Source organism: Molossus molossus, unplaced genomic scaffold (assembly GCF_014108415.1).
Source record: "Molossus molossus isolate mMolMol1 unplaced genomic scaffold, mMolMol1.p scaffold_m16_p_19, whole genome shotgun sequence".
Lineage (NCBI taxonomy): Eukaryota > Metazoa > Chordata > Mammalia > Chiroptera > Molossidae > Molossus > Molossus molossus.
This window is the reverse complement of record NW_023425354.1, coordinates 32,570,026-32,596,427: the sequence shown is the minus strand read 5'-3', so window position 1 is coordinate 32,596,427 and position 26,402 is coordinate 32,570,026. Positions and strand designations below refer to the sequence as shown.

At 45.9% G+C, this 26,402-nt stretch overlaps 1 pseudogene; it reads right to left on the bottom strand.

Moving 5' to 3' along the window:
- Positions 1-1,064: 1,064 nt before the first annotated feature.
- LOC118634141 lies at positions 1,065-1,875 on the bottom strand (annotated as a pseudogene).
- Positions 1,876-26,402: the final 24,527 nt, after the last annotated feature.

The following is a 26,402-nucleotide window of genomic DNA, read 5'->3' as shown; positions in this document are numbered from 1 at the left end:
ACATGCCCTTAGCGGGAACTGAACCCGGGTCTCTCTGGCCCGCAGGTCCATGCTCTAACCGCTGAGCCAAACCGGCCAGGGCAAGTCGGGCTATTTTAATGGCGCATAGACTGTACAAGGCTGGATGTTGGGAGAGTGGAACTGGGCACAGGGCGTGGCCCTTGCTTTGATCTGGGATTCGAATACTCTGGTTCAAGTCCAAGCCTCATAGACTGGCCTTGGGCTGGCTTCGAGAAGGACTTGCCCTCCCACTGTAGGAGACCTTCGTGTGCGTCTTCTTAATAGGAAGAAAGGTCGTTTCTCTACCTTAGTGTGGTGCGGCAAGGGAAGGTCTGGGAAAGGGCAAAGCCCAGGGAAGATTGAGGTCAGTGGATTGGGTGCAGGTTAAGGAGACCTGGGAAGCCACTGCAGGATTTTGAGGAGAGTGGCCTGATCCCAGCTGGACTCTTGGAAGATAAGGAGTGGATTGGGGGATGGTGTGGGAGTGGTGGTGGTGGTGGGGTATCAGGCAGAAAGACCAGGGACCTGACAGTGGGAATGAAAGTGGAGCTGATGGTTATAATTAGGATATACTTAAAAAAAAAACAAAAAAAACTGGGGGCAGGGGTCAGTTGAAGAGGGCACATGGGGTCAAATATAGTGATGGAAAGAGACTAAAACTTTGGGCGATGAGCATACAGTGCAATCAATATACAGATGATGTATTATAATATTGTACACTTGAAACTTATATAATCTTATTAACCAATGTCACCTCAATAAATGTAATAATAATTTTAAAATCCAACAAAAAATAAATAAATAATTTTTTCACTATAAAAGTAATGTAGGAAAATTATTGAAACTACATAAAAGAAAACTTCCTAGGCTACTAATACAGCTGCTATTTGCATTTGGTCTATTTCCAAGCTCTTTTTTATAATTTTAAAAAACATGGCTGTGTTATTGTGTACATACAATTAATTTTCCTGAGTTTTCACCTATCAGGATGCCATAAACATTTTTTTTTCAGGAGAACAAATCCACTTATATTTACTTTTCAAATAAGTGTACATTTTTGAGGATTACGGGGTTGCACGGATTCTGTGTCCAGTGGCCTTAGCAGGAAGGTTGCTTTGGAATTTGGCATGATTAACGCCACTGTTTCCATGGGCACAAGTTACCTTCCCCAGATCACTCTGGTTTTGTTCAGTTTGCCACCAGCAGTCACTGTGTTGTTCTTTGCTTTGTACACATAAGCACATCTTTTGCCTAGATAGAATTCAATTTCATCTCAAGCATAAACACCTTCAATTTTTAAAAAGTGTTTTTTTATTGAGTTCTTAGAGAGGAAGGGAGAAAGAGATAGAAACATCTGTGTGAGAAAGAGAAACATCTATGGGCTGCCTCCTGCATGCCCCCTACTGGGGACAGAGCCGAAGACCTGGGCATGTGCCCTGACCGGGATCTCTCAGACCATGTGACAAAGCTTAGTCCACTGAGCCACACCAACTGGGCAACACTTTCAATTTTAAGAAGAGCTGTGTGCTCCCTCTGGTTTTGGAGACCCCACTTACAGCCAGCAAAAATGGTCTTGGACCACAGCCTTCCAGACATATTCGTAGTTTTAGAAGTCCTGTTCTAGCAGTCCTCCGCGGGCTCCAAGGTGGCGGAGGGAGGAAGATAAACACTTTTTATATTGCTTCCTGCCCTTCCACAAACTGGGTGGTTTAAAACAACAGAAATGTATTATCTCACAGTTCTGGAGGCCAGACGTCCAAGATCGAGGTGTCATCAGGGCCATGCTCCCTCTGAAGCCTGTAGGGGAGTATCCTTCCTTGTCTCTTCTAGCTTTCGGCGTTTGCTGGCAAGCTTAGGCATTACTTGTTCTGTAGATACACCACTCCAATTGCTGGTCCCTCGTCACATGGTTATCTTCTCCCTGTCTGTGTCTGCTCTTTTTTTTTTTTTTATCCTCACCTGAGGACATTTTTCCATTTTTTGTTCAGATAGAGTGGGAGGGAGAGAGAGGACAGAGAGAGAGAGAGAAACATCGATGTGGGAGAGAGAGGACAGAGAGAGAGAGAGAAACATCGATGAGGGAGAGAGAGGACAGAGAGAGAGAGAGAAACATCGATGTGAAAGGAACACATCGAGTGGCTGCCACCCACACAACCGACCAGGGCCGGGGACAAACTGCAACCGAGGTACGTGACCTTAGCGGGAACCGAACCCGGGTCTCTCAGGACCGCAGGCCGACGCGCTAACCGCTGAACCAAACCGGCCAGGGCTGTCTGCTCTTCTTATAAGGACACCAGTCATATTGGATTAAGTGCCACTTTACTCCAGTATGGCTCTGTTTCCAAATAAGGTCACATTCTGAATTACTGGGAGGTTAGGTCTTCAACATATCTTTTGGGGGGACACTATTCAACCCATAACACTTCCTAACTGTGACTTTAGTGACTGCCTAAGATTTCAACATGAGTAAAATTCTATTCAATAATTTTTTTTTTTAAATCCTCACCCGAGGACATTTTTCCATATTTTGCTCAGACAGAGTGGGAGGGAGGGAGGGAGGAGAGAGAGAGAGAGAGAGAGAGAGAAACATCGACGTGAAAGGGACACATACGAGTGGCTGCCTCCTGCACAACCCAACCAGGGCCGGGGACAAACTGCAACCAAGGTACATGCCCTTAGTGGGAACTGAATCCGGTTCTCTCTGGACCGCAGGCCGACGCTCTAACCACTGAGCCAAACCGGCCAGGGCTAATAAAATTTATTATTAAACACTTGATTTGCATCCAATTTATATATGATTATAAATATATTATAATTAGCACTTTATACATAAAAATTTTCCTCATATTGTTGAATTATTTTTATTTTATTGATTTTTAGAGAGAGAGGAAGGGAGAGGGAGAGAGAGATAGAAACATAGATAAGAGAAAACATCAATTGGCCACCTCCTGCATGCCCCCATCTGGGGATCAGACCCACAATCTGGGCATATGCCCTGACCAGGAATCGAACTGGCGACCTCTTGGTGCATGGGTTGATGCTCCACCACTGAACCACACCGGCCGCACTTGAATTATTTTTAAAGGATAGATATTCAGAATAGGGAATATCTGAACAAAGTTTATGAAAAGTTTTAATTATATTGTGGGTTTGGGGAGAGGTATGGTGTGGAGAGAGGAAGCACAGAAAAGCAAAATGAAGAAAAAAATTACCGATTGGCCCATCAGACAGAGTTTGCTTCTGCCAGTCTGCTGTGCATTTCTCTGGACCTCAGGCCAAAGCTCTAACCGCTGAGCCAAACTGGCCAGGGCGTGTGTATTTCTCTATATACTTACTCCCCGTATTTTTTTTCTGGTTGAGATCTTATTGCAGGTAACAGTTCATGTTCTACTTCTCCCACTTACCATTAAATTCTAAACAGTCTCTCATCTCAAAAACTTCATAATCATCATTTGGGTGACTACATAATGTTATACTGTAGGAATATTTCAAAATTTAATATTGAATATAGGCTATTAGATATTTATAATGCTTCCCAGTTTTTACTATTATAAAGAAACTGTGGTACATATTTTCTGAATTGAGTTTATTTCAGTAAGTGCCTGGAAACTAAGTTTCTGGGTTAAAGCACATGGATAATTTTAATGATCTTGAGTCTTTGAAAGTTACTTTTCAAAAGAGTTGTACTAACCTACATTCTCATCAGCCATGAATGAGTGAGTGTGCCTATTTCCCAGCCCTCTTGCCAGCAGTGAGTTTTTAATTTTTATTTATTTTGAAATCTTACCAGGTAAAACCATGGTATCCTGTTTTTTCTTTTTTGGTTACCAATGATACTGACTATTAGTTCTATGCTGTGTTATTTTTTTTCCCCTCTCTCTCTCTTTTGGAGTTGTTTTTTCATGTCTATTTATCTTTTGGGGATCTTAATGTTTTACTTAGAGATTTATTTATTCATTTTATATATAAAAGATAGTAATCCTTTGTCATAACTGCCATATAGATTTTTTTTTTAGCCTGTTGACTCTTTCATTAAAAAAAAAATAGTTATTGGGAAATGCAAATAAAAACAAGGGTGAGATGCCACCTCACACCCATTAGGGTGGCTACAATCAAAACCTCCAGGAAATAACAAGTGTTGGTAAGGATGAGGAGAAACTGGAAACCTGTGCATTGTGGGTGGGCGTGTAAAATGGTAACCCTGTGAAAATAATATGGCAGTTCCTTAAAAAATTAAGATGGTAAATTTTATGTTATGTGTATTTTAACTACATTTTTTTTCTTTTATTTTTTATTTATTTATTTTTTAAAAATCTTTATTGTTGGATGTGAAATGTATTACAGATGTTCCACATTTTTCCCCCATTGACCCCCTCCTCCCCACTCCCGCCCCCCTCCCACCTTTTCCCACACTATTGTCTGAGTCCATTGGTTATGCATATAAGTTCTTTGGTTTATTTCTTCCCACCCCCCAACCCCTTTCCCTTTGAGGTTTGTCAGTCTAGCAATGAATTTGTACTTCTTAATCCCTTCACCTTTTTCACCCATTCCCCCAGCCCCCTTCCAAATGGCAACCAACAAAATGTTCTCTGTATCTATGAGAATGTTTCCGTTCTACCTGTTCATTTTGTTTGTAGATTCAATTGTCAATAGGTATATATTCATTGCCATTTTGTTTGTTCATATATTTTATCTTTTTCTTCAAAAAGACCCTTCATCATTTCATATAATAACGGTTTGGTGGTAATGAACTCCTTTAACTTTTTCTTGTCTGGGAAAGTTTTTATATGTCCATTGATTCTAAATGACAGCTTTGCAGGATAGAGTAATCTTGGTTGTAGGTTCTTGCTTTTCATCACTCTGAATATTTCTTGCCACTCCCATCTGGCTTGCAAAGTTTCTTTTGAGAAATCAGCTGACAGCCTAATGGGAACGCCCTTGTAGGTAACTAGCTGCCTTTCTCTTGCTGCTTTTAAGATTCTCTCTTTGTCTTGAACCTCTTGCATTTTGATGATGATGTGTCTTGGTGTGGGCCTCTTGGGGTTCATCTTGTTTGGGACTCTCTGTGCTTCCTGGACTTGTATGTCTGTTTCCTTCACCAAGTTAGGAAAGTTTTCTGCCATTATTGTTTCAAACAGGTTTTCGATTTCTTATTCTCGCTCTTCTCCTTCTGGCACCCCCAAGATGCGAATGTTGGCATGCTTGAAGTTGTCCCAGAAGCTCCTTACACTATCCTCATTTTTTTGGATTCTTTTTTCTTTTTGCTGTTCTGATTGGGCATTTTTTGCTTCCTTATATTCCAAATCGATGGTTTGCTCCTTGGATTTACGTACTCTATTATTGAAGCTGTGTAAATTATTCTTTATTTCAGTTAATACCTCCTTCAATTCTAACTGTGTATCCATGATTTCTGACTGGTCCTTTTTGTGCTCTTGAGGCCCTCCCTAAGTTCACTGAGGTTCTCACTAAGTTCATTGAGCATCCTTATAAGCAGTATTTTGAACTCAGTATCTGTTAGGTTGCTTAATTCCATTTCGCTTAGTTCTTTTATTGGGGTTTTGTTCTGTTCTTTCATTTGGGACCTGTTTCTTTGTCTCCTCATTTTGGCTGCCTCCCTGTGTTTGTTTCAGTGTATTACTTAATGAGAGGTATGGGGCTCGCTGAGACCAGATGCTGCTCGTTTGAAAGAATTTAGGAAAAACCTGAAGCAGGATCCAAGACCGGCCAATCCTATGGTTAAGCAAATGGCAACAGCTTGGGTGGGCTTGAAAGTTGGGTGGGGCGGGGCCGGGCGGGGCCTCAGGGAGTCACCAGGGCGGGGCTACCAGTGTGAGCCAGGTTGCTGGAGTCCCAGATATGGCGACTGTCTGCCGCCCCCAGGAAGGGCTCACCAAAGGAACAAAGGCCTCTTACAGCACGTTTGTCCCAGAGAAAGCCCCCTCTCCAGCCCTCGCTCCAGTGCCAAACAGCTCAGTTCTTCCCTGTATGTCTCTGGTACCCCTCGAGCTGCCTCCCCTCCAAGCTTAGAGGGAGAGAATCCGATAAGTTTGCGCGGGCCCTTTAAGGAGCTGCCTGGGGCTCCAGCTGCTTCAGCTTCCCTGAGCCTCAGTTCCCGCTGGTTTTTCCAGCTAGAAGTTATGGGGACTCTCTTCCTGGCACTGGAACCCTGAGCGGGGCACCTGGTGTGGGACGGGGACCTCTTCGACCTCAGGAAAGACCTTCCCAGCCAGGTATCCTGATTTTTATCCGCCACACTTGGGTGTGGGACCAGCTCGTGGCGCCGCAGCTGCCACCGCCACCGCTGCCCCTCGCGCCTCCGCCCCTCCTACCAGTCTCCATGTGGCTGCTGCTTTAATTTCGTAGTTATAGGACTTCTGTTCAGCTTGATTTCAGGCGGTTTTGAATGATGGTTGTTCTGTAGTTTAGTTGTAACTTGGATTTGGATGTGGTTGTGGGAGGACGCGATACCGCGTTTACCTACCCGCCATCTTGACCGGAAGTCCCTTAACTACAATTTTACCAAAAGCTATATAACTGAAAAATATAACAGATATCCACCAAAAAAAAAAAGTTACTGAGTTCCACTCTGTATAAAGTATCTTTGTGTTGGGCATGGAGAATATAAAAATGATAAGATGTCAAGGTGCCCATGGACTGTGAGGATGGAAATGGGAACCAACATTCACGGCACAGCTTCCCCCGTGCTTGATCGGGATTTGAGCAGCAGTGCGGGGAGCCTTCAGGGGCAACAGACAGTCCATTGTCAAGGGGTGGGGGTGGTCATGGAGCTTTCCTTGTGGATCTGCATCCAGGACAAATTAGGAGTTAACATGTCAAAGAGAGAAGGGTCAGTTCCTAATTTCAGTCATGTGCTATGACACACACGTTTCACGCTTACGTAGGAAGGCTGTTGACCTTTCTCCTCGTGATTTCTTTCAGTGTTTTTACGCTCATAAAGGTCTCCTACCTCAGGAGGTCTCATTTTATTTCTTCTTGGTTTTCTAGGAATCCATTTATTTTTATATTGAACTCTTTAATCTACAACAGAAGTTATTCTGGTGATTGGTAAGGGGATAAGGGCGCTTGGTGGAAGGGTGAAGAAGCAGTAAGGGAGGGTCGGGCAGCGGCAGGAACCCTGTTTTCATTCTGCTGCCCTCCTTCTCGACGCAGTGGCTCTGGGGCTCCTACATTCATCCTCTCTCCTCCCTGTGGTTGTTTTAGGTGTGAGGTGGGTGTGTGGCTAAAATCTGGGTGATTGGAGACGATGATCCAGCAAGACCGTGGTGGACGTGAAGTACAGGGGATGTAAGGACTTTCATCATAGGGGTTAAACAGGACCGGATGGAGGTAGACATGCTGTCTTTCCCTGCTTACTCCTGCTGCCCAAGCTCTAGCTGTGCTCTCACTTTCCCCTTCTTGTAAACAGTTTTATTTATCTGTTCATTCACTTGTTCTGGCTGTGTTCTTTTTGTTGTTCAGATAGAGTGGGAGGGAGAGAGAGGAAGAGAGGGAGAGAGAGAAACATCGACGCGAAAGGGACACATCGAATGACTGCCACCCGCATGACCAACCAGGGCCGGGAACAAACTGCAACCGAGGCACGCTCCCTTAGCGGGAACCGAACCCGGGCCTCTCTGGACCGCAGGCCGACGCTCTAACCGCTGAGCCAAACAGGCCAGGGCCTGGGCTGTGTTCTTGCTAGACCATAAGCTCCTAGACTCCTTGTCTGCCTTGCTCCCTGTCATAAGCCCAGTGCCTGGAGCAGGGCCTGGCACAGAGGAGGTGCTCAGGGAATATTGGGTTGAATAGATAAAAGGAAAGAGTGGCCTCTCCGTGCTGGCCCTGTAGGGGTGTGGGCACATGGAAAGCTAGGAGGAGCCCCTGTTCTGAGCTGTCTGCTCCAGTACCTGTGGGTAGGCTGCTGGATGAGGGGCTGAGGATCTGGATCTCCAATCTAGAGCAGACCCTTCATGGGGCATAGATGTTTCAGGGCTGGGAATCTCTCACCTGCAGATGCCTTGATGAAGCTGGGGCTGGGCCTATGTCTGGGTTCAAGGAACAGGGCTGGGGGAGGTAGGCTGAGTCATGGAGGCACTACTGTTGCTGAAGTTTCCCGTCTCAGGGGCTCAGAGACATTCATTACAACCAGGAGAAGTAATTAAGCCAGAGAGCGGGAGGGGTGGGAGGAGAGGGAGGACTGATGTTCTCTGAAGGCTCCTGGTGCAATTAAGAAGGGCAGGCGGGGGGAGAGCTCTGCCCAGCCTGGGAATAGCAGTAATAGAGACATGGCCTCAGGGCTACCGCCACCCACATCTGTGCTGACCACAAGAGGAGGAGTGGACATAGAGGCCGGAGGAAGTGCTGGCATCAGGCTCCATGAGGCGGCCTGAGCTAGAGGGAGGAACTCAGGCCAGAGCCAGATGTGCCTGAGCTTGAGCCCTGGTGTTGCCTTTTGAACCTCAGATTCCTTATCAGTAGAATGGAGTTAATAACACGGACCTCGTAGGATTGCTAGGGAGATGAAATGTGAAATGCTTAGCAGTGTGCCTGGCACGAAGAAAACACGTAGAACTGGAATTCAAAGAGTAGTTTGTGCTGGCATGAGATCCACATGTGAGTGGATGATGAGGAGGAGGGACAGGAACACATGGGCTCCCCTGACAATGGTCCATAGTGCTGAGTCCTGGGACAGGCATAACAGCCTCAGGTATGGGTCAGTGGATACCTACTCTGGGTTTGTTCTCCATTTCTTGTGGTCCTCACAGTGACTTTGCAAGGGTATTTTCTCATTCCCATGTATAGATAAGGAAACTGAGGCTCAGAGAGCAAAGTGGCTTGTTGAAAGTGAGCATGCTCTAGAGCTGGGATTCCAGTTGGCCTGTCTGGTGTCACAGTCCTCAAAGTATTCTTTCCTTTAGGTTGCAAGGCTATAGAAATTCAGGGTGCCCTAGGCACAGGAATCACATGACCCAGTCCTGGGGTGAATCATGGGGATTGATGGGCACCTGGCCTCCTCCTCACATACCCCAAATGACATCTCTCCTGAACATACACTTGGACATGTGTTATCAGGAGAGAAAGACTTGGACACTCACCTCTCTCTATGGGTCAAGGAGGTGTCCCCACTCTGTTGCCTAATCTTGGAGAATCTTAAATCTGTCCCTCCCAGGCACTAGGCCTGGCTGGCCTCTGCTTTTTCACTGCTGAGACCACAGCCTCTCAGGCCCTCATTCCTGGCCAGAAGCTGGAGCTGGGCTTTGAACTGGAGCAGGGGGTGGTGGTTGCAGTCCTGGGGCCTTAGGACAAGATGTGGGGAAAGGAGAAAGGGAACTGATGGACAGAACAAACCCCACCTCCCAGAGGGAAGGCAGGAAAGGGGGATGGCAGCAGGTAGAGTTTGGGCAAGACACCCATAGCAGGGGTGGGGGTGGGGTGGGGTGGGGAGGGGAGTTCCTGCAGGCGGGCCTACCTGAGGGCAGCTTTCAGGAAGTCTGGGAGGCCCACAAAGGAGCAAGTGGGGCCTTCTATCTGAGAAACTTCAAAAACGTGGTTCCCTGGCCTGGGCTAGATCGCCAAAATGACGGAGGAAACAATGCTTTACAGATTATATATACTTTTGTTTTCATTTCTTGTTTGTTTTTTATTTTCTCCATTACAACTTTTCAGATTATAGAAAAATTTATTGTAAACTATAAAAATGACAGAGAAGTATAAAGAAAAAAATCACCTGCAATGCCATCCCAAGAGATAATCACTCTTTTTTTTTATCCTCACCCGAGGACATTTTTGCATTTATCTTCAGATAGAGTGGGAGGGAGAGAAGGAGGAAGAAAGAGAGAGAAACATCGATGTGAGAGAGACACATCAAGTAGCTGCCACCCACACAACCCCAACCAGGGCCCGGGACAAACTGCAACAGAGGTATGTGCCCTTAGCAGGAACTGAACCCTGGACTCTCTGGTCCGCGGGCCGACTCTCTAACCCCTGAGCCAAACCAGCCAGGGTGAGATAATCACTCTTAACTTTTTTTTTCTTTATTGATTTTAGATAGAGGAAGTGAGAGAGAAAGAGAGATAGAAACATTGATGAGAGAGAACATCGACTGGCTGCCTCCTGCATGCCCCCAACTGGGGACTGGGCTTACAACCTGGGCATGTGCCTTGACCAGGAATCAAACTGGCGACCTCTTGGTGCATGGGTTGACGCTCAACCACTGAGCCACACCAGCCAGGCTTAACATTTTTATGTATTAAACATCCCTACAGGCCTTGGCCAGTTTGGCTCAGCGGTTAGAGCGTCGGCCTGCGGTCCGGAGAGACCCGGGTTCGGTTCCCGCTAAGGGCATGTACCTCGGTTGCAGTTTGTCCCCGGCCCTGGTTGGGTCGTGTGGGTGGCAACCACTCGATGTGTCCCTTTCACGTCGATGTTTCTCTCTCTCTCTCTCTCCCTCCCACTCTATCTGAACAAAATATCAAAAAATGTCCTTGGGTGAGGACTAAAAAAAAAAAAATAATAATAATAATAATAAACATCCCTACAGGATTTTTTCATATATTCATAGACTTGGAAGCATTCTGTATGTACTATTTTTTTCCCACAGTTTTTTTAAAAAATTGATTTTGGAAAGAAGAGGGAGAGAAAGAAACATTGATTAGCTGCCTTCTGTACACACCCCAACCAGTGTTCAAACCTGCAACCTGGGTATGTGACCTAACCAGGAATCGAACCTGCCATCTTTCAGTATATGAAACAATGCTCCAACTAACTGAGCCACACCAGCCAGGGCCTGTATGTACTGGTTTATTTTCTTATTCATCACCCCCGGATATTTTTCTATTTATCATTAGATAGAGTGGGAGGGAAGGAGAGAGAGAGACAGAGAGAAACACCGATATGATACAACCACATCAACTGGTTGCCTCCCACACGACCCCGACCAGGGCCAGGAACAACCGCAACAGAGGTACATGCCCTTGACTGGAATTGAACCTGGGACTCAGTGGTCCATGGGCCAATGCTCTAACCACTGAGCAAAACTGGCCAGGGCTGTACTGTTGTTTTTTTTTTGTACTATGCTTTTTTCCCCATGCAAGCATATGTCAGATATTTTGTGTCATTTTACATTTTTTTCTAAAACATGATTTTTTTTTATTTTATCCTCGTCCGAGGACTTTTTTCCATTTTTTGTTCAGATAGAGTGGGAGGGAGAAAGAGGAAGAGAGAGAGAGAGAGAGAGAGAGAGAGAGATGGACGTGAAAGGTACACATTGAGTGGCTGCCACCCACACGACCCAACCAGTGCCGGGGACAAACTGCAACCGAGGTACATGCCCTTAGCGGGAACCGAACTTGTGTCTCTGGACCACAGGCCGACGCTCAAACCGCTGAGCCAAACCGGCCAGGGCTAAAACATGATTTTTAATTGGTCCATGATAATAGTACATCTTTCATATATACTATAATTTACCTATTGTTGGACATTTTGAGTATTTGTGTTGTGTCCCTCTTTGTGTGTGTGTTATTGTTGATTGCTGCTGAGATGGGTATCCTTGCGCTTATCTCTGGATATGTCCACTGGTTACACTCACAGAAATGGAAACCAGGGATAAGAGGGTAGGTACATGTTAACTCTCAACTGGCCTCCTGAAAGGCCTCTTACAGTCTCATCTCTTGTGTTTTCAAAGGGGCCTACCTTGGTCTGGCCAGCACTGACATTATTATTTACAAAAATCTTTGCCAAAACGTTTATAATTTAATAAAAAAGTAGGTCTTTGTTTTAATTTGAACTTTTTTTTTTTTTTTTATCCTCACCCGAGGACATTTTTCCATTTTTTGTACAGACAGAGTGGGAGGGAGAGAGAGGAAGAGAGAGAGTGAGAAACATCAATGTGAAAGGGACACATTGAGTGGCTGCCACCCGCATGACCAACCAGGGCCGGGGACAAACTGCAACCAAGGTTCATGCCCTTAGCGGGAACCGAACCCGGGTCTCTCCGGACCGCAGGCGGGCGCTCTAACCGCTGAGCCAAACCGGCCAGGGCTTAATTTGAACTTTTTGATTAATAATGAAACTGAATAAATATTTTACACATTAGTCATTTGTGTATTGTACTTGGTCATCTTTTAAAATGGGGGAAGGGTCTCTGTCTTTTCTTATTGATTTGTAGGTACTCTTCATATATTCCAGATCTTTGGTGGTATATGTTGGGAACATGGTTTCTTAATTTTGAGGCCTGCCTTTTAACCTAGTTTTAACTGTATAGAGAAGTGTTACATTTTAATGTAGTCCAATTTATAAAAATTTTCTTTATTTCTTTCATTGTTTTTTGTATTTAGAAGGGCCTTCTCTTTTTCATTATAAAAGTCATATAACCACTTTACAAGTTTGGAAGAGAAACAATGTCATGCTGTGTACCACCACCTCATGGAACCAGACTGGATTTAATAAGGAGCAAAATCGAGATTTAACGATCCCACCACGGGCTCTTCTAGATTTCATACAATTAATTGCAGTAACCTCAGAGTGCACTTGGTGCCTGACACCCAGATGCGGTGGGCAGGGCACTGCCTGGTGGCCGTGCCTGAGTTTCCTCATCAGTAAACTGGGGAGGCTGGGCCAAGCGGCTGGCATCCTAGGAGGAGGCCAGTGCAGGCTCTGGGTTCAAAGAGCACCGGATTCAAATCCATGTGATAAGGTTTTCAGCCTCCTAAGTAAGCAGTGTCCATCTCTGTAAGATGGGGATGATAACAGTGACCCCTCACTGAGTTGTTGAGAAATTGTTGGGAAAATGAAATCAAATGATAGTATTGCTTTTCAGGCAGCCCTGAGTCCCAATTAAGCCTCGGTGGAGTTAGATGTCAGTAGTATCAGGGTGGTGGTGGTAGTGTTTAGGAATTCCTGAGGAGCCTCCTGCTCCCGCCTGCTGGGAATCCAGGTCAAGACGCGGGTCCTTGGCGGTGTGGATGACCACGGGGACGGGGTGGGGAGGCAGGGCAGACAGGTGTACGTGGGGCCACCTGGGCTGGGAGAGGGGCCGCCTGAGCAGCACGGGCAGCAGAGCAGAGGCGCTGGAAAGGCTCCCCCCACCCCCGGGTGGGGCCCCCTAACAGCTACTCCATCATTTCTCCGGATCTGCAGGGCGATGGGAGGCGGGGTGGGCGGCAGGGAGTGGCGGTCCCCTCCGCTCCCTCCGGTCCTTATCAGCGCTGGCCGGAGAGCGCTGGGTTCCGGTGGCCGGGCTAATGGAGGCTGCGGGCGGCCTGTTTGCGGAGATAAGCGCCGCCGGGCGCTCTGTACACAGAGGGCACTTAGCTGCGCAAACACCGCCGCTCGCCTCGGGACTCTCCCGCCTGGCCTGGCCCCCGCGGTGGGGCCGGCGACAGTGCCGGCCACCAGCCAAAGCGAGCGGTGTGGGCTGAGGGGTGGGAGAGTCTGGAGTGGGGGTGAATGAGCCCATGGGTGCTGTCACGTTCGTGGCCATTCCCGCGTGGGAGTCTGAGTGGAGGCGTGGGCCACTGTGCAGCCGCTAGGTCCCTGAGAATGAGCTTTGGGCGCCTGAGCTGTGGAGGGCAGTATGTGCACTAGTGGGGTCCCAGGGACTGTTCCTGTGGCGTGGGAGTCTCCTGGGCACAGCCCCCACAAGGACCCCTCCAGCCAGGCCCTGCTCCCTCCGCTCCTAACAGAGGACCTCTCTCCACTGCTGCCTAGCAGACCTCACCCTCTTGCCACTGGGGACAGGCAGCCAGACCTTTGGATTCCCAGCAGTGGGAGGCTCAGGCTGCCTGTGTCAGGCAGGGCAGGGTCTGTGGGACACTGAGCAGATCCCCGAGCTGGGGGTTACATCAGACAGGGGCCCTGGTGGGAGAGCCCCTGGAAGGCAACCCCCTCACTGCTTCCTTCATCCTGGGCTGTCAGTTCTGCCCCCAAATTCCTCCTTGGCCTCCTCTCTCTCTCTCTCTTTTTTATCCTCACCCGAGGACATTTTTTGATATTTTGTTCAGAAAGAGTGGGAGGGGGAGGGAGAGAGGGAGAAACATGGACGTGAAAGGGACACATTGAGTGGCTGCCACCCGCACAACCAACCAGGGCCGGGGACAAACTGCAACCGAGGGACATGCCCTTAGCGGGAACCGAACCCGGGTCTCTCTGGACCACAGGCCGACGCTCTAACCACTGAGTAAAACAGACTAGGGCTCTCTCTCTCTTTTTTTATCCTCACCCGAGGACACTTTTGCATTTATCTTCAGATAGAGTGGGAGGGAGAGAGGAAGGAAGAGAGAGAGAAAAACATCAATGTGGGAGAGACACATCTACTGGTTGCCACCCACACAACCCCAACTGGGGCTGGGGACAAAATGCAACCGAGGCACGTGCCCTTAGCAGAAACCAAACCCCGTCTCTCTGGTTCGCTGGCTGACGCTCTAACCACTGAGCCAAACCGGCCAAGGCGGCCCCCTCTCTTTTGCTGCCAGCTGCTTTTAGAACCTCAACATGCTACTGGAGGCTACAGACTTGGGGGCCACCACCCTCCTTCTCCTTAGGACACCCCATGCCAGGGAGAAACAGTCTTATCTAGGACAAAATGAGCAGCTGCCCTCAGACTAGAGATGCCCGCTGAGACTGGCCATAGGCATTGGGCCCAGACTCCCAGTTGAGCACAGAATCTCACTTGGCCCAGCTTCAAGCATAAGCCTTGGTGACATCTCATTAGTTTGACAGACTGTCCAGTTCTGTCCCATCAGGCTTGTGTCAGTTACATGCCCAAACTGCTCTTTTCCTTAGGACTCCTGCTTCTGCCACAACCTTGGCTAAACTTTCTCTGGTTTTGCCCGATTCCTGCCTGAAAGCAAGGCCTCCAAGTACCAGCATTCAGTCTGTGTGCTGCACAAGAGCACTGACTCTCGGGGGCACTATTCACACTGCAGACGTAGACCAGTATATATGTGAGCCTGCGGTGGCCCCCTCATCAAGTCCTGGGTCAGTAGGGGAGCCCCTTTCTACACAGGCACCCAGGGCCATGCACGTGCTTGGGAAAACACATGCACTGGCTCACACATGTGCAAGTGTTTCACCCCGTCCAAGTGTGCTGAATCTTCTGCCTTTTCCTGACAGCCTGCCATTCTGGGATGTATTCCCAGCACATCCGCTCTGAAGTGGGGGTGCTTGCCAGTTAGTGTTGACTGGCATTCAATTCAGAGGTGATGTATGTGGGTGAGAACGTGGGCCCAAGTGTGTGTGGCTAGGTCTGCCATCCTCTGGGGCTCTGGAGAGCTCCCTGAGGCAGAGATGAACAGAGTTGGGAGTGTATCTATGCAGTGACAATTTCATTCAAGTCCTAAGAGAATGTGTATTTTCTCTGGCTGATGATTTAAAATGTTTATGGAGCCCTGGCCAGTTTGGCTCAGCGGTAGAGTGTCCCTGCGGTCCAGAGAGACCCGGGTTCGGTTCCCGCTAAGCGTATGTACCTCGGTTGCAGTTTGTCCCCAGCCCTGGTTGGTTGTGCAGGTGGCAATCACTCGATGTGTCCCTTTCACGTCGATGTTTCTATCTCTCTCCCTGCCCACTCTGTCTGAACAAAAAATGGAAAAATGTCCTCGGGTGAGGATAAAAAAAATATATATATTTATGGAAATTGCTACATTGGACTGTAGTGATCATACCATGAAGAGAGTTGAAAGGCAAGCCACAGAATGGAAGAAGATATTTGTAAAGGATTCATATCCAAGATATATGAAGAACTTTTACAAATCAATAAGAAAAAAGTAGACAATTCAGCAGAAAAATAGGCAATCCACAAAAGAAGATATCCAAATAATCAATGACTTTATTAGTCATCAGAAAAGTACAAATTAAAACCACAATGAGATACCACTACATATCTACCAGAAGCGCTAAAATGCAAAAGAGAGATAATACCATGTGTTGGTGAAAACGTGAAACACCAAACTCTCGTACACTGCTGATAGGAGTATAAATTGGTCCAACCACTTTGGGAAACTGACTATATCTACTAAAGCTTAACATATACCCACCCTACAACCCAGCAATTTCACTCGTAGGGATATATACTCAACAGAAATGTGTATACATATTCACCAAAAGACACTTTCAAGAACATTCATAGCCTTAACTTTCATAAAATCCCCAAACCTGAAGCTACCCAAATGCCCATCAACAGTAGAATGGATAAATAAATTATGACATATTAGCAATGGAATATTATATAAAGATGAGTATGAACAAACTATACACACAATAACAAGGATCAATTTCACAAACATCATGAATGAAAGAAGCTGGATGTAAAAGTTACCATGTGATTTCACTATGTTAGAACTAAGGATGATTATCCTCGGCAGGGAAGTGATAGAAAGGGGGCACTAGGAGGACTTCTGGAGGGATGGTGATGTGCTCTGTTTTTTTGTTTTGTTTTGTTAATCCTCATAAGAGGATATTTTTTCTATTGATTTTTTTTTAGAGAGAATGGAAGGGAAGGAGGGAGGGAGAAGGAGAAAGAGAGAGAGAAATATGGATGTGAGAGAGACACAATGATTGGTTGCCTCCTGCATGCACCCTGACCAGGGCTGGGGATTAAATCTGCAACCCAGGTACATGCCCTTGACTAGAAATTGAACTCGCAACCCTTTGGTGCAAGGGCCGACACTGTAACCACTGAGCAACATTGGCCAGGGCAATGTGCTCTACTTTTTATGCTGGGTAGTGGTTACACTGGTGTGTTTAATTTGTGAAAACCCATTAAGCTGAACATATACAATTTATGCATGCTAATGTGTAGGTGCTAATTTCCAATGAAAAGTTAAAAATGGTCCTGGCCGGTTTGGCTCAGCAGTTAGAGCGACGGCCTGCGGTCCGGAGAGACCCAGGTTCAGTTCCCCGGCCCTGGTTGGGTTGTGCGGGTGGCGGCCACTCGATGCGTCCCTTTCACATTGATGTTTCTCTCTCTCTCTCTCTCTCTCTCTCTCTCTCTCTCTCTCTCTTCGTTTCTTCCTTCCCCTCCCACTCTATCTGAACAAAAAGTGGGAAAAATGTCATCGGGTAAGTATTAAAAAAAAAAAAAGAAGTTGAAAATATTTTTTAACATTTATGGAGCCATCATTTGGATGAACTTAAGCTCTATGCCACCAATTAAACTCTCTCTGCCCTGTTGTTTACTCCCTTCCTCCTTCCCTCATCTATGTGCCCACATCTCATTTCCCCCAGTTTGGCCTGTTTCTGGTTGCTCAGGTCGTGCAATTATGTTTAAATATATTTTAAAACCTTTTTGGTTAGCCTGGCCGGTATGACTCAGTGGTTGAGCGTCGACCAATGCATTAAGAGATCACTGATTCGATTCCCAGTCAAGGCACATGCCCAGGTTGTGGGCCTGATCCTCAGTGAGGGGCATGCAGGAGGCAGCCAATCAATGTTCTCTCTCATTGATGTTTCTATCTCCCTCTCCCTCTCCCTTCCTTTCTCCCTCTCTAACATCAATAAAGAAAAAATAATTTTTAAATAAAATCTTTTTTTGTTGTTGTTAGAGAAATGAAGTGCTTAGAAATTTATTTTTCCCCCACAAAAATGCTATAGGCAAGTGCAGTCCTTGTCTGGAAGTTTTGTCTTCCCTATGACGTTCTATCAGTTGGAATTAGGTTCAGCTGTGAATAAAGAAAAACTCAAATTATTTAACAATGCCCTAAACCAGTGGTTTTCAAACAGGAGCATGCATCAGAATCATGTGGAGGGTTTGTTAAAACACAGATTGCTTGGCCCCACCCTCAGAGATTCTGATTCAGTAAGTCCAGGATGGGACCTGAGAATGTGTCTTTTTAACAAGTTGCCAGGTAATGCTGTTATCATTGATCACAAAACCATACTTTGAGAATGACTGCCAAAAACATACAAGGTTTTTTTCTCTCATGTTAAAAAGGCCAGAGGTTGGCAACCTAGGACTGGTGTGGCGGTGAATAGTAGGGATCCAAGGTCCTTCAAACTTTTTACTCTGGCTGCCTATGATGTGTCCCTTGCCTCATGGTCCAATATAGCTGCTTGAGCTCCAGCCATTAGGCCTTCAGTCCAGCAATCAGGATGGAGGAAAGGGCAGAAAGAAACAAAACAAAACAAAACATTATGGTGTCTTAAAGTGTCTTTAAGGACATTTTCTGGAAATTATAAATACCACTTCCATTTGCAATCCATTGGCCAGAACTTAGTCATATATAAATAACCTGTTGTAAGGGAGGCTGGAACTATGATTTTTATTCTGGATGGCCAGGTGCTAGGTCAGGGGTTATGTGACTAATGAACAAGGAAAGAATCAATACTGGGGCCAACCAGAAAGCGTCACACCATCTACTCAGGGCCTGGGATCCAGGCCTGTGCTAGGGGCCTAGACCCAGTAAGCTAAGATTAGGTGACCTCAGACAAAATAAGTCATCTTACCTCTTTGCGTCTCATATCCTTGTCTGTAAAATGGGGACTCATTTATGTCTCCATCCAACACACATTTATTGAGGCTCTTTCCTGGCCTGGTGCTGGGCTGGGCCCAGGATAGAGAGGAATGAGTCAAGGGCACTGGATATGAGGTGCCCACAGTCCAGGGACAGAAGGACAAATACCTCTGCCCTCTGGTGCAGGGTGTTGAGGGCTATTCTGGAAGGAGCACAGGGAGGGGCCCTGACCCAGCCAGGGAGTGGGGGTGTGGGGGTGGCCTCTACAAATAGCATATCCTCCTACTTTTAGTGTTGTTGTAGGAGCAGCAAAAAACAAACAAACAAACAAACAAACAAACAAACAAACAAAACCCAGATGTAATGGTGGCTTAAAGTACTGTAAAGAAGTTTGTTGCTTTTCCGTCTGAGGCATAGACCCAGATTGAGTGTAGAGGGTGTAATTCCCAATGCTGCTGAGGCCTGACAGCAGGTGAGGTGATCTGGAGGGTGGTGGGGCCTTTATACATGGATAGAAGCCAAGGACGCTCTTCCCTGGGAAGATGTACTGCAACACAGATTTTGCCATGCAACTTTAAGGGGTTTACAGACCCCCGAAGCCCACTGAAGGACCCCATTTAAGAACTCTTGTGCCTGGCTAGTGTGGCTCAGTTGGTTGAGCTCCAGGACAGCAGTTTCAAGAGGTTTTCTTGAATAGTGTCAACCCCGGAGTCAGGACCCCTGTGGCAGTGGCAGAGATGGCTGAGGCTGGGCTGCAGTTTCAAGGGACCCCAGTGCTGGGCAGAGGAGAAAGAGCAGAGAGAGGGTGAAGAGGAGGCAGGAGAAAGTGGACAGAGGAAAGGGAGCATGGCAGTCAGGAGGGCCACAAATGCCTAGGGCCAAGGACCAGACAACACCTGTAAGTGGGGCGGGGCTGAGGGGGTTGGGGTAGCCATCAGAACAGGCTTCCTCCACCTGGGGGCAGTACCCTCTGTGTCCTGGAAGAGGAGAGAATTCCTGGTGCAAAGTGTATCAAGGTGAGACCCCAAGAACCCTAGTTTCTGTGCAGCTGGCCTGGGCCTTGGTCTCCCTGGCAGGTGCCAGGAGGGTAGGAGTTGGGTTGTTTCTTATTTTCTTCTCTCTCTGCTGTCACCCTCCAACCCTGTCTGATGGATGGTACAGACTGTCACAACTAATGGCTTTCTGTGGAGCCCTCAGAACTAATGAAGCTGCTAACAAGTACTTCAGTAAATGAGTCAACACCACTTTATCACTCTCCCCATGCCACGACCCCCTCCACCAAGGGCCATGGAGCAGGCCACAGACTGCACAGTGGCTCATGGACACTGGGAACATGGAATGGGGTGGGGGTGGGGCCTGTCACTTGAGCTGGGCAAGGGAGATGGGGAGGAGGGAAGGGGGAGGTACAGAATGAAGGAGGAGAGGAAAATATGTAGAAAGGGAGTTGGTGAGAATGGTGGAGAAAGGCGGGGAGATGCAGGTGGCAGAGACTGGGAGAGAGGAGGAGAAGGGATATTTGGGGGTAAGGGATGAAGTTGGGGCCCCCCTCAGTACCAGACATGGGAGTGCAAAGAATAGGAAGCCTCAGGCTGAGGAGACTACAGTTTGGATGGAGAGGGAGACAGATCTATCCATTATTTTTGTTGTCAAAAGAAGCCTGTGGCACAAGCTTTATCCTTTCCCCTTTACAGTCAGGTTCTGAGAGGTCAGGTCACACAGCTGAGAAATGCAAGTGAAATGCAAACCCAGAGCAGTTTGACTCCAGGATCCATGCTTTCCCACTACCCCTGGTTCACCAGTATGTGGAAAGGAAAGAACAGATTACTCTGGATTTATCTGATTTGCCCTGTTAATGGAATTACTTGGTTGGGTGGAGGTGCCACAGCCTTTTTGTGTCTGGATTTCAGCAGGGCCTTTGGCAAAAATCTTTCCTGACATCCTGTGGATACAAGGGTGATGTGGGGGGAGAGGTGGGGAATGGCTCAATGGCTAGAGGAATTCCTAAATAGATGGGGCTGATTCTAAAGGCAGTCTATGACGGAACCGAGGCTATCAGCGGGAGGCAGTGACTTTGGACTGTGGGGCTCTCTGTCTTTGGTTCTGTTCTGGTTAACATTTTTGTTTTTAAATCCTCACCTGAGTATATTTTTCCATTTATCTTCAGATAGAGGTGGGGGCGGGGGGGAGAGAGAGAGAGAGAGAGAGAGGGAGAGAGAGAAACACTGATGTGAGAGAAACACATTCATTGGTTGCTTCCTGCAGGACTCCTACCAGGGCTGGGGACCAAACCGCAACTGAGGTACGTGCCCTTGACCGAAATTGAACACAAGACTCTTTGGTCCTCAGGTCAATGCTCCAACTGCTGCTGAGCCAAACTGGCCAGGGCTGGTTAACATTTTTTTTTTTTTTATCCTCACCCGAGGATATTTTTCCATTTCTTGTACAGATAGAGTGGGAGCGAGAGAGAGGAAGGAGAGAGAGAGAGAAACATCGACGTGAAGGGACACATCGAGCGGCTGCCACCCGCACGACCAACCAGGGCCAGGGACAAACTGCAACCAAAGTACGTGCCCTTAGCGGGAACCGAACCCGGGTCTTTCCGGACCGCAGGCGGACGCTCTAACCGCTGAGCCAAACCGGCCAGGGCGGTTAACATTTTTTTTTTACTGCCTAAGTAATATATGTCTACCAGAGAAAAATATAAACTATAGATAAGTAAAAAGAAAGGAAAAACATTCTAAATCTCACTAACAATACTCACTGAACAGTCTTTTCAACTTGCTGTAACTGAAATTTTCATAATAAAATACTGGGGATAGCCCTGGACGTTTTGGCTCAGCGGTTAGAGCATTGGCCCTCGGACCAATGAATTATGAGTTTGATTCCGGCCAAGGGCATGTACCTCGGTTGCGGTTCGTCCCTGGAGCTGGTCAGGGTCATGCAGGAGGCGATCTTTCGATGTGTCACTCTCAAGTGGATGTTTCTCTCTCTCTTTCTCTCCCTCCTTGCCACTCTATCTGAAGATAAATAGAAATAATATCCTCTGGTGAGGATTTTTTTTGTTTATATTTTTATTTTTTTGGCATTTATCTTCAGATAGAGCGGGGGTGGGGGAAGAGAGAGAAACATCGAGTGGCTGCCACCCACACAACCCCAACCGGGGCCAGGGACAAACTGCAACCGAGGTACGTGCCCTTAACAGGAACCGAACCCCGGCCTCTCTGGTGTGCCGGCTGACGCTCTAACCGCTGAGCCAAACAGGCCAGGGCCTCCGGTGAGGATTTAAAAAATATATATACATATATATATATACACACATATATATATTTATATATGTATATATATATTTATTTTATTTTATATTTTAAATGTAAAATAAATATTTTAAATTTTAAAACATTTTTATTGAATTTATTGGGGTGACATTGGTAAATAAAATTATATAGGTTTCAAGAGTACAATTTTATCTGCCAATCTCTTTATTGCAAATAATAGCAATAAAATGTAGCATTTTATTGGGCACTTACAATGAGTTGGCAATGGTGAGAGCATCTTACAGGCATCATATCATTAAATCCTCATAACTCTTTACAAGTCTTTTCTTTTTTTTTGTTCAGGTAGAGTGGGAGAGAGAGAGAGGGAGAGAGAGAGAGAGAGAGAGAGAAACATCGATGTGAAGCGACACATCGAGTGGCTGCCACCCACACGACCAACCAGGGCCGGGGACAAACTGCAACCGAGGTATGTGCCCTTAGCGGGAACCGAACCCGGGTCTCTCTGTACCGCAGACTGACGCTCCAACCGCTGAGCCAAACTGGCCAGGGCTACAAGTCTTTTCTTAAAAAATATTTTTTCTTTATTGATTTTAGAGAGAGAAAGAGAGAGGGAAGGAGAGAGAGAAACATCAATGAGAGAGAACATCAATTGGCCCCCTCCTGCATGCCCCTCACTGGGGATCGGGCCCACAGCCTGGGCATGTGCTCTGACCAGGAATCGAACCAGCGACCTCTTGATGTGTGGGTCAATGATCAACCAGAGAGCCACACTGGCTGGGCTACAAGTCTTTTATGATCTACTTTTCACGTGACAAAGCTGAGGCTCAGAGATGAAATAACTGGCTCTGGACATAGAGGCTGGGTGAGCGGCTAAAGCAGAGTTTGAACCAGGATTTATCTGACTCCAGAGCTGAACTCTGAGCAAGTACTGGATCCTGTGCTCCCCAAAATGTGGCGAGACCCACTTCCACCCTCAGTCAGCCCCTTTCCACCTCACCCCCTCCTGGGGAGCTGTGATGCAGGGTGATCGCGACTCTTCACGCTGCTTCCCTTCTGCTTGGCTTACAGCATCTGGGGACATCACCTAGGATGCCACTCACAGAAGACACTGATCCCAGCAAGAGTCTCCTGGTCTTTAACATTTTTTTTCCAATTACAGTTAACATTCAATATTATTTTATATTAATTTCAGGTGTACAGCATAGTGGTTAGGCACTTATATAATTTACAAAGTGATCTCCCGGATAATTTTGGTACCTTCCTGGCACCACACATAGCTATTACAATATTATCGACTATATTCCCTATGCTGTACTCTACATCCCTATGACTATTTTGTAACTACCAATTTGTACTTCTTAATTTTTCCCCCTTTTCCCCCAGTCCCCCAATACCCCTTCCATCTGGTATAGATGACCAATAGGCATATGAAAAGATGCTCAACATCACTAATCTTCAGAGAAATGCAAATGAAAACCACAATGAGATATCACCTTACACCTGTCGGAATGGCTGTCATCATTAAATCAACAAACAACAAGTGTTGGTGAGGATGTAGAGAAAAGGGAACCCTCATGCACTGCTGGCAGGATTGCAAAGTGGTGCAGCCACTGTGGAAAGCAGTATGGAGGTTTCTCAAAAAATTAAAAATGGAACTACCTTATGTGTCAGCAATTTTACTTCTGGGTATGTATTTGAAGAAATCCAAAATTCTACTTCGAAAAGATATATGCACCCCATGTTCATTGCAGCGTTATTTACAATAACCTAGATGTGGAAGTAACCCAAGGGTCTATCAATAGATGAATGGATAAAGAAGATGTGGTACATATATACAATGGAATATTACTCAGCCATAAAAAGAATGAAATCTTACCATTTGTGACAACATGGATGGACCTAGAGAGTATTGAACTAAGTGAAATAAGTCAGACAGAGTAACACAAACACCATATTATTTCACTTATATGTGGACTCTAAAGAACAAAAAAACCCAAACAAACAAAACAGAGTCTCCTGGTTTTTAAACAGCCCCAGCGGGCATTTCTCATGTTTCTTATATAGGTAGGTGGCTCAGTTCTTGGAAAAGCCAGGGATTTATTCTATTTTCAAGTAGCAAACACTTTTACAGCTTATTATTTTCCAGGTATGTTTTAAAGCACTTTAGAGAATGATAACTTAAAAAAATTAAAAAATTTACATACAGCCCTGGCCGGTTTGGCTCAGCGGTTAGAGCATCAGCCTGTGGTCCACAGAGACCCGGGTTCGGTTCCCACTAAGGGCATGTACCTTGGCTGCAGTTTGTCCCCGGCCCTGGTTGGGTCGTGTGGGTGGCGGCCACTCGATGTGTCCCTTTCACATCGATGTTTCTCTCTCTTCCTCTCTCTCCTTCCCGCTCTATCTGAGTAGAAAATGGAAAAATGTCCTCGGATGAGGATAAAAAAAAAAAAAAAAAAATTACATACAAAAATATTGACTTTTTTTGGTTTATGTACAGTGCTGGGTTTTAATACATATATATATTCCTGTGATTACCACCATAGTTGGGGTACAGAATAGTTACATCACTCTGAAGGACTCCTTAGTACAAAGGACTTATATTGTAGTTCCTCCTCCTCATAGCCCTAATCTTTGGCAACAGGGTATTGGTTCTCCAACACCTAGTTTTATCTTTTTGAAAATGTCATATAAATGGAATTATACAGTATATTAACCTTATGAGACAGGCTTTGTTCATTCAGCCTAATGTCTTTGACTTAATTCAATTTGTTCTGTGTATAAGGAATAGTCCATTCCTTTTAAATGCTGAGTAGTAAATACCTTGGAATATGAATATCTATAGTTTGTTTATTCAATCACTCATTGAAGGACATTCGGGTGGTTTCCAGGTTGGGGCAATTATAAATAGAGTTGCTATAAACATTCATGTACAGGTCTTTGTGTGGACATATGTATTCATTTTTAAAAAATAAATAGTTGGGCGTGGGATTTCTGGGTCATACGTAACCGTATGTAACTTTATTTTTTATTTTATTTTTTTAAATCCTCACCAAAGGACATTTTTCCACCTTTGTTCAGATAGAGTGGGAGGAAGAGAGAGAGAGAAACATCAACATGAAAGGGACGTATCAAGTGTCTGCCTCCCACACGACCCCTACCAGGGCTGAGGATTAATTGCAACCAAGGTATGTGCCCTTGACCAGAATCAAACCCGTGACTCAGTGGTCCCCGGGCTGACACTCTAACCGCTGAGCCAAACTGGCCAGGACTCCTTTAGCAATTCTTTTACTACAGACCTGCTGGCAACACTGTCTCTGAGTTTTATTTCACTTTCGTACTTGAAGGATAATCTCACTGGATATGGAATGCTGGGTTGACAGTTACTTTCTTTTAGCACTTAAAAAATGTTCCACTTCTTACTGGTCTCGTGGCTCCTGATGAGAAATCTGAGGTTACTTGTGTGGTTGTTTTCCTACAAGTAACACATTTTTTTTTTCTTGGTGGCTTTCAAGATTTTTTATTTGTTTGTTTTCAGCAGTATGGTTATGATTATAATTTGTCCTGTTTGGGTTTGAGGAGGTTCTAGAATCTGTACATTTATACCTTTTGCCAAATTTGGGAAGTTTTCAGTCATTATTTCTTCAAACATTTTTTTCTGTATTGCCTTCTTTTTTCTTTCCTTCTGGAACTCTGATGTCATGAATAGTAAACCATTTGGTATTAACCCTTCATATCCCTGAGTTTCTGTCCATGTTTTTTCCCCAGCATTGTTTTCTGTGATGTATTCTGAATAACTGCTATTGACCTATCTTCAAGTTCACTGGCTCTTTCCTCTGTTATCTACATTCTATTTGAGCCCATTCAGTGAATTTTTATTTTTGTTATTTTATTTTTTCTGTTCTAAAATTTCCACTTGGCCCTGGCCGGTTTGGCTCAGTGGTTGGAGCGTCGGCCTGCGGTCCAGAGAGACCCAGGTTCGGTTCCCACTAGGGGCGTGTACCTCGGTTGCAGTTTGTCCCCAGACCTAGTTGGGTCATGTGGGGGACAGCCACTTGATATGTCCCTTTCACGTTGATGTTTCTCTCTCTCTCGTCCTCTCTCTCCCTCCCACTCTATCTGAACAAAAAATGGAAAAGTGTCCTCAGGTGAGAATAAAAAATAAATAAATAAAATTTAAAAAAATAAAATAAAATTTCCATTTGGTTATTTTTAAATACCTTTTTCTTAAAAATTATTTTGGCAGTCGGGCTGGTGTGGCTCAGTGGTTGGGCGTTGACCCATGCACCAGGAGGTCGCTGGTTCAATTCCCAGTCAGGACACATGCCCAGGTTGTGGGCCAAATCCCCATTGGGCAGCATGCAGGAGGTGGCCAGTCAATGTTTTCTCTCATCGATATTTCTATCTCTCTCTCCCTCTCCCTTCTTCTCTCTCTAAAATCAATAAAGGAAAAAAATTTTTTAAAAAATTACTTTGAAAAGCTATTCTTTTCTTTCTTTCTTTATTATTTGTTGTTGTTCATTCTCATCTGAGGATATTTTTTCATTGATTTTTAGATAGAGGAGACGGAAGGGAGGGAGAAAGAGAGAGAGAGAAACATTGATGTGAGAGAGATGCATTGATTCATTGCCTCCCACATGACCCTGACTGGGGATCGAACCTGCAACCCAGGTGTGTGCCCTTG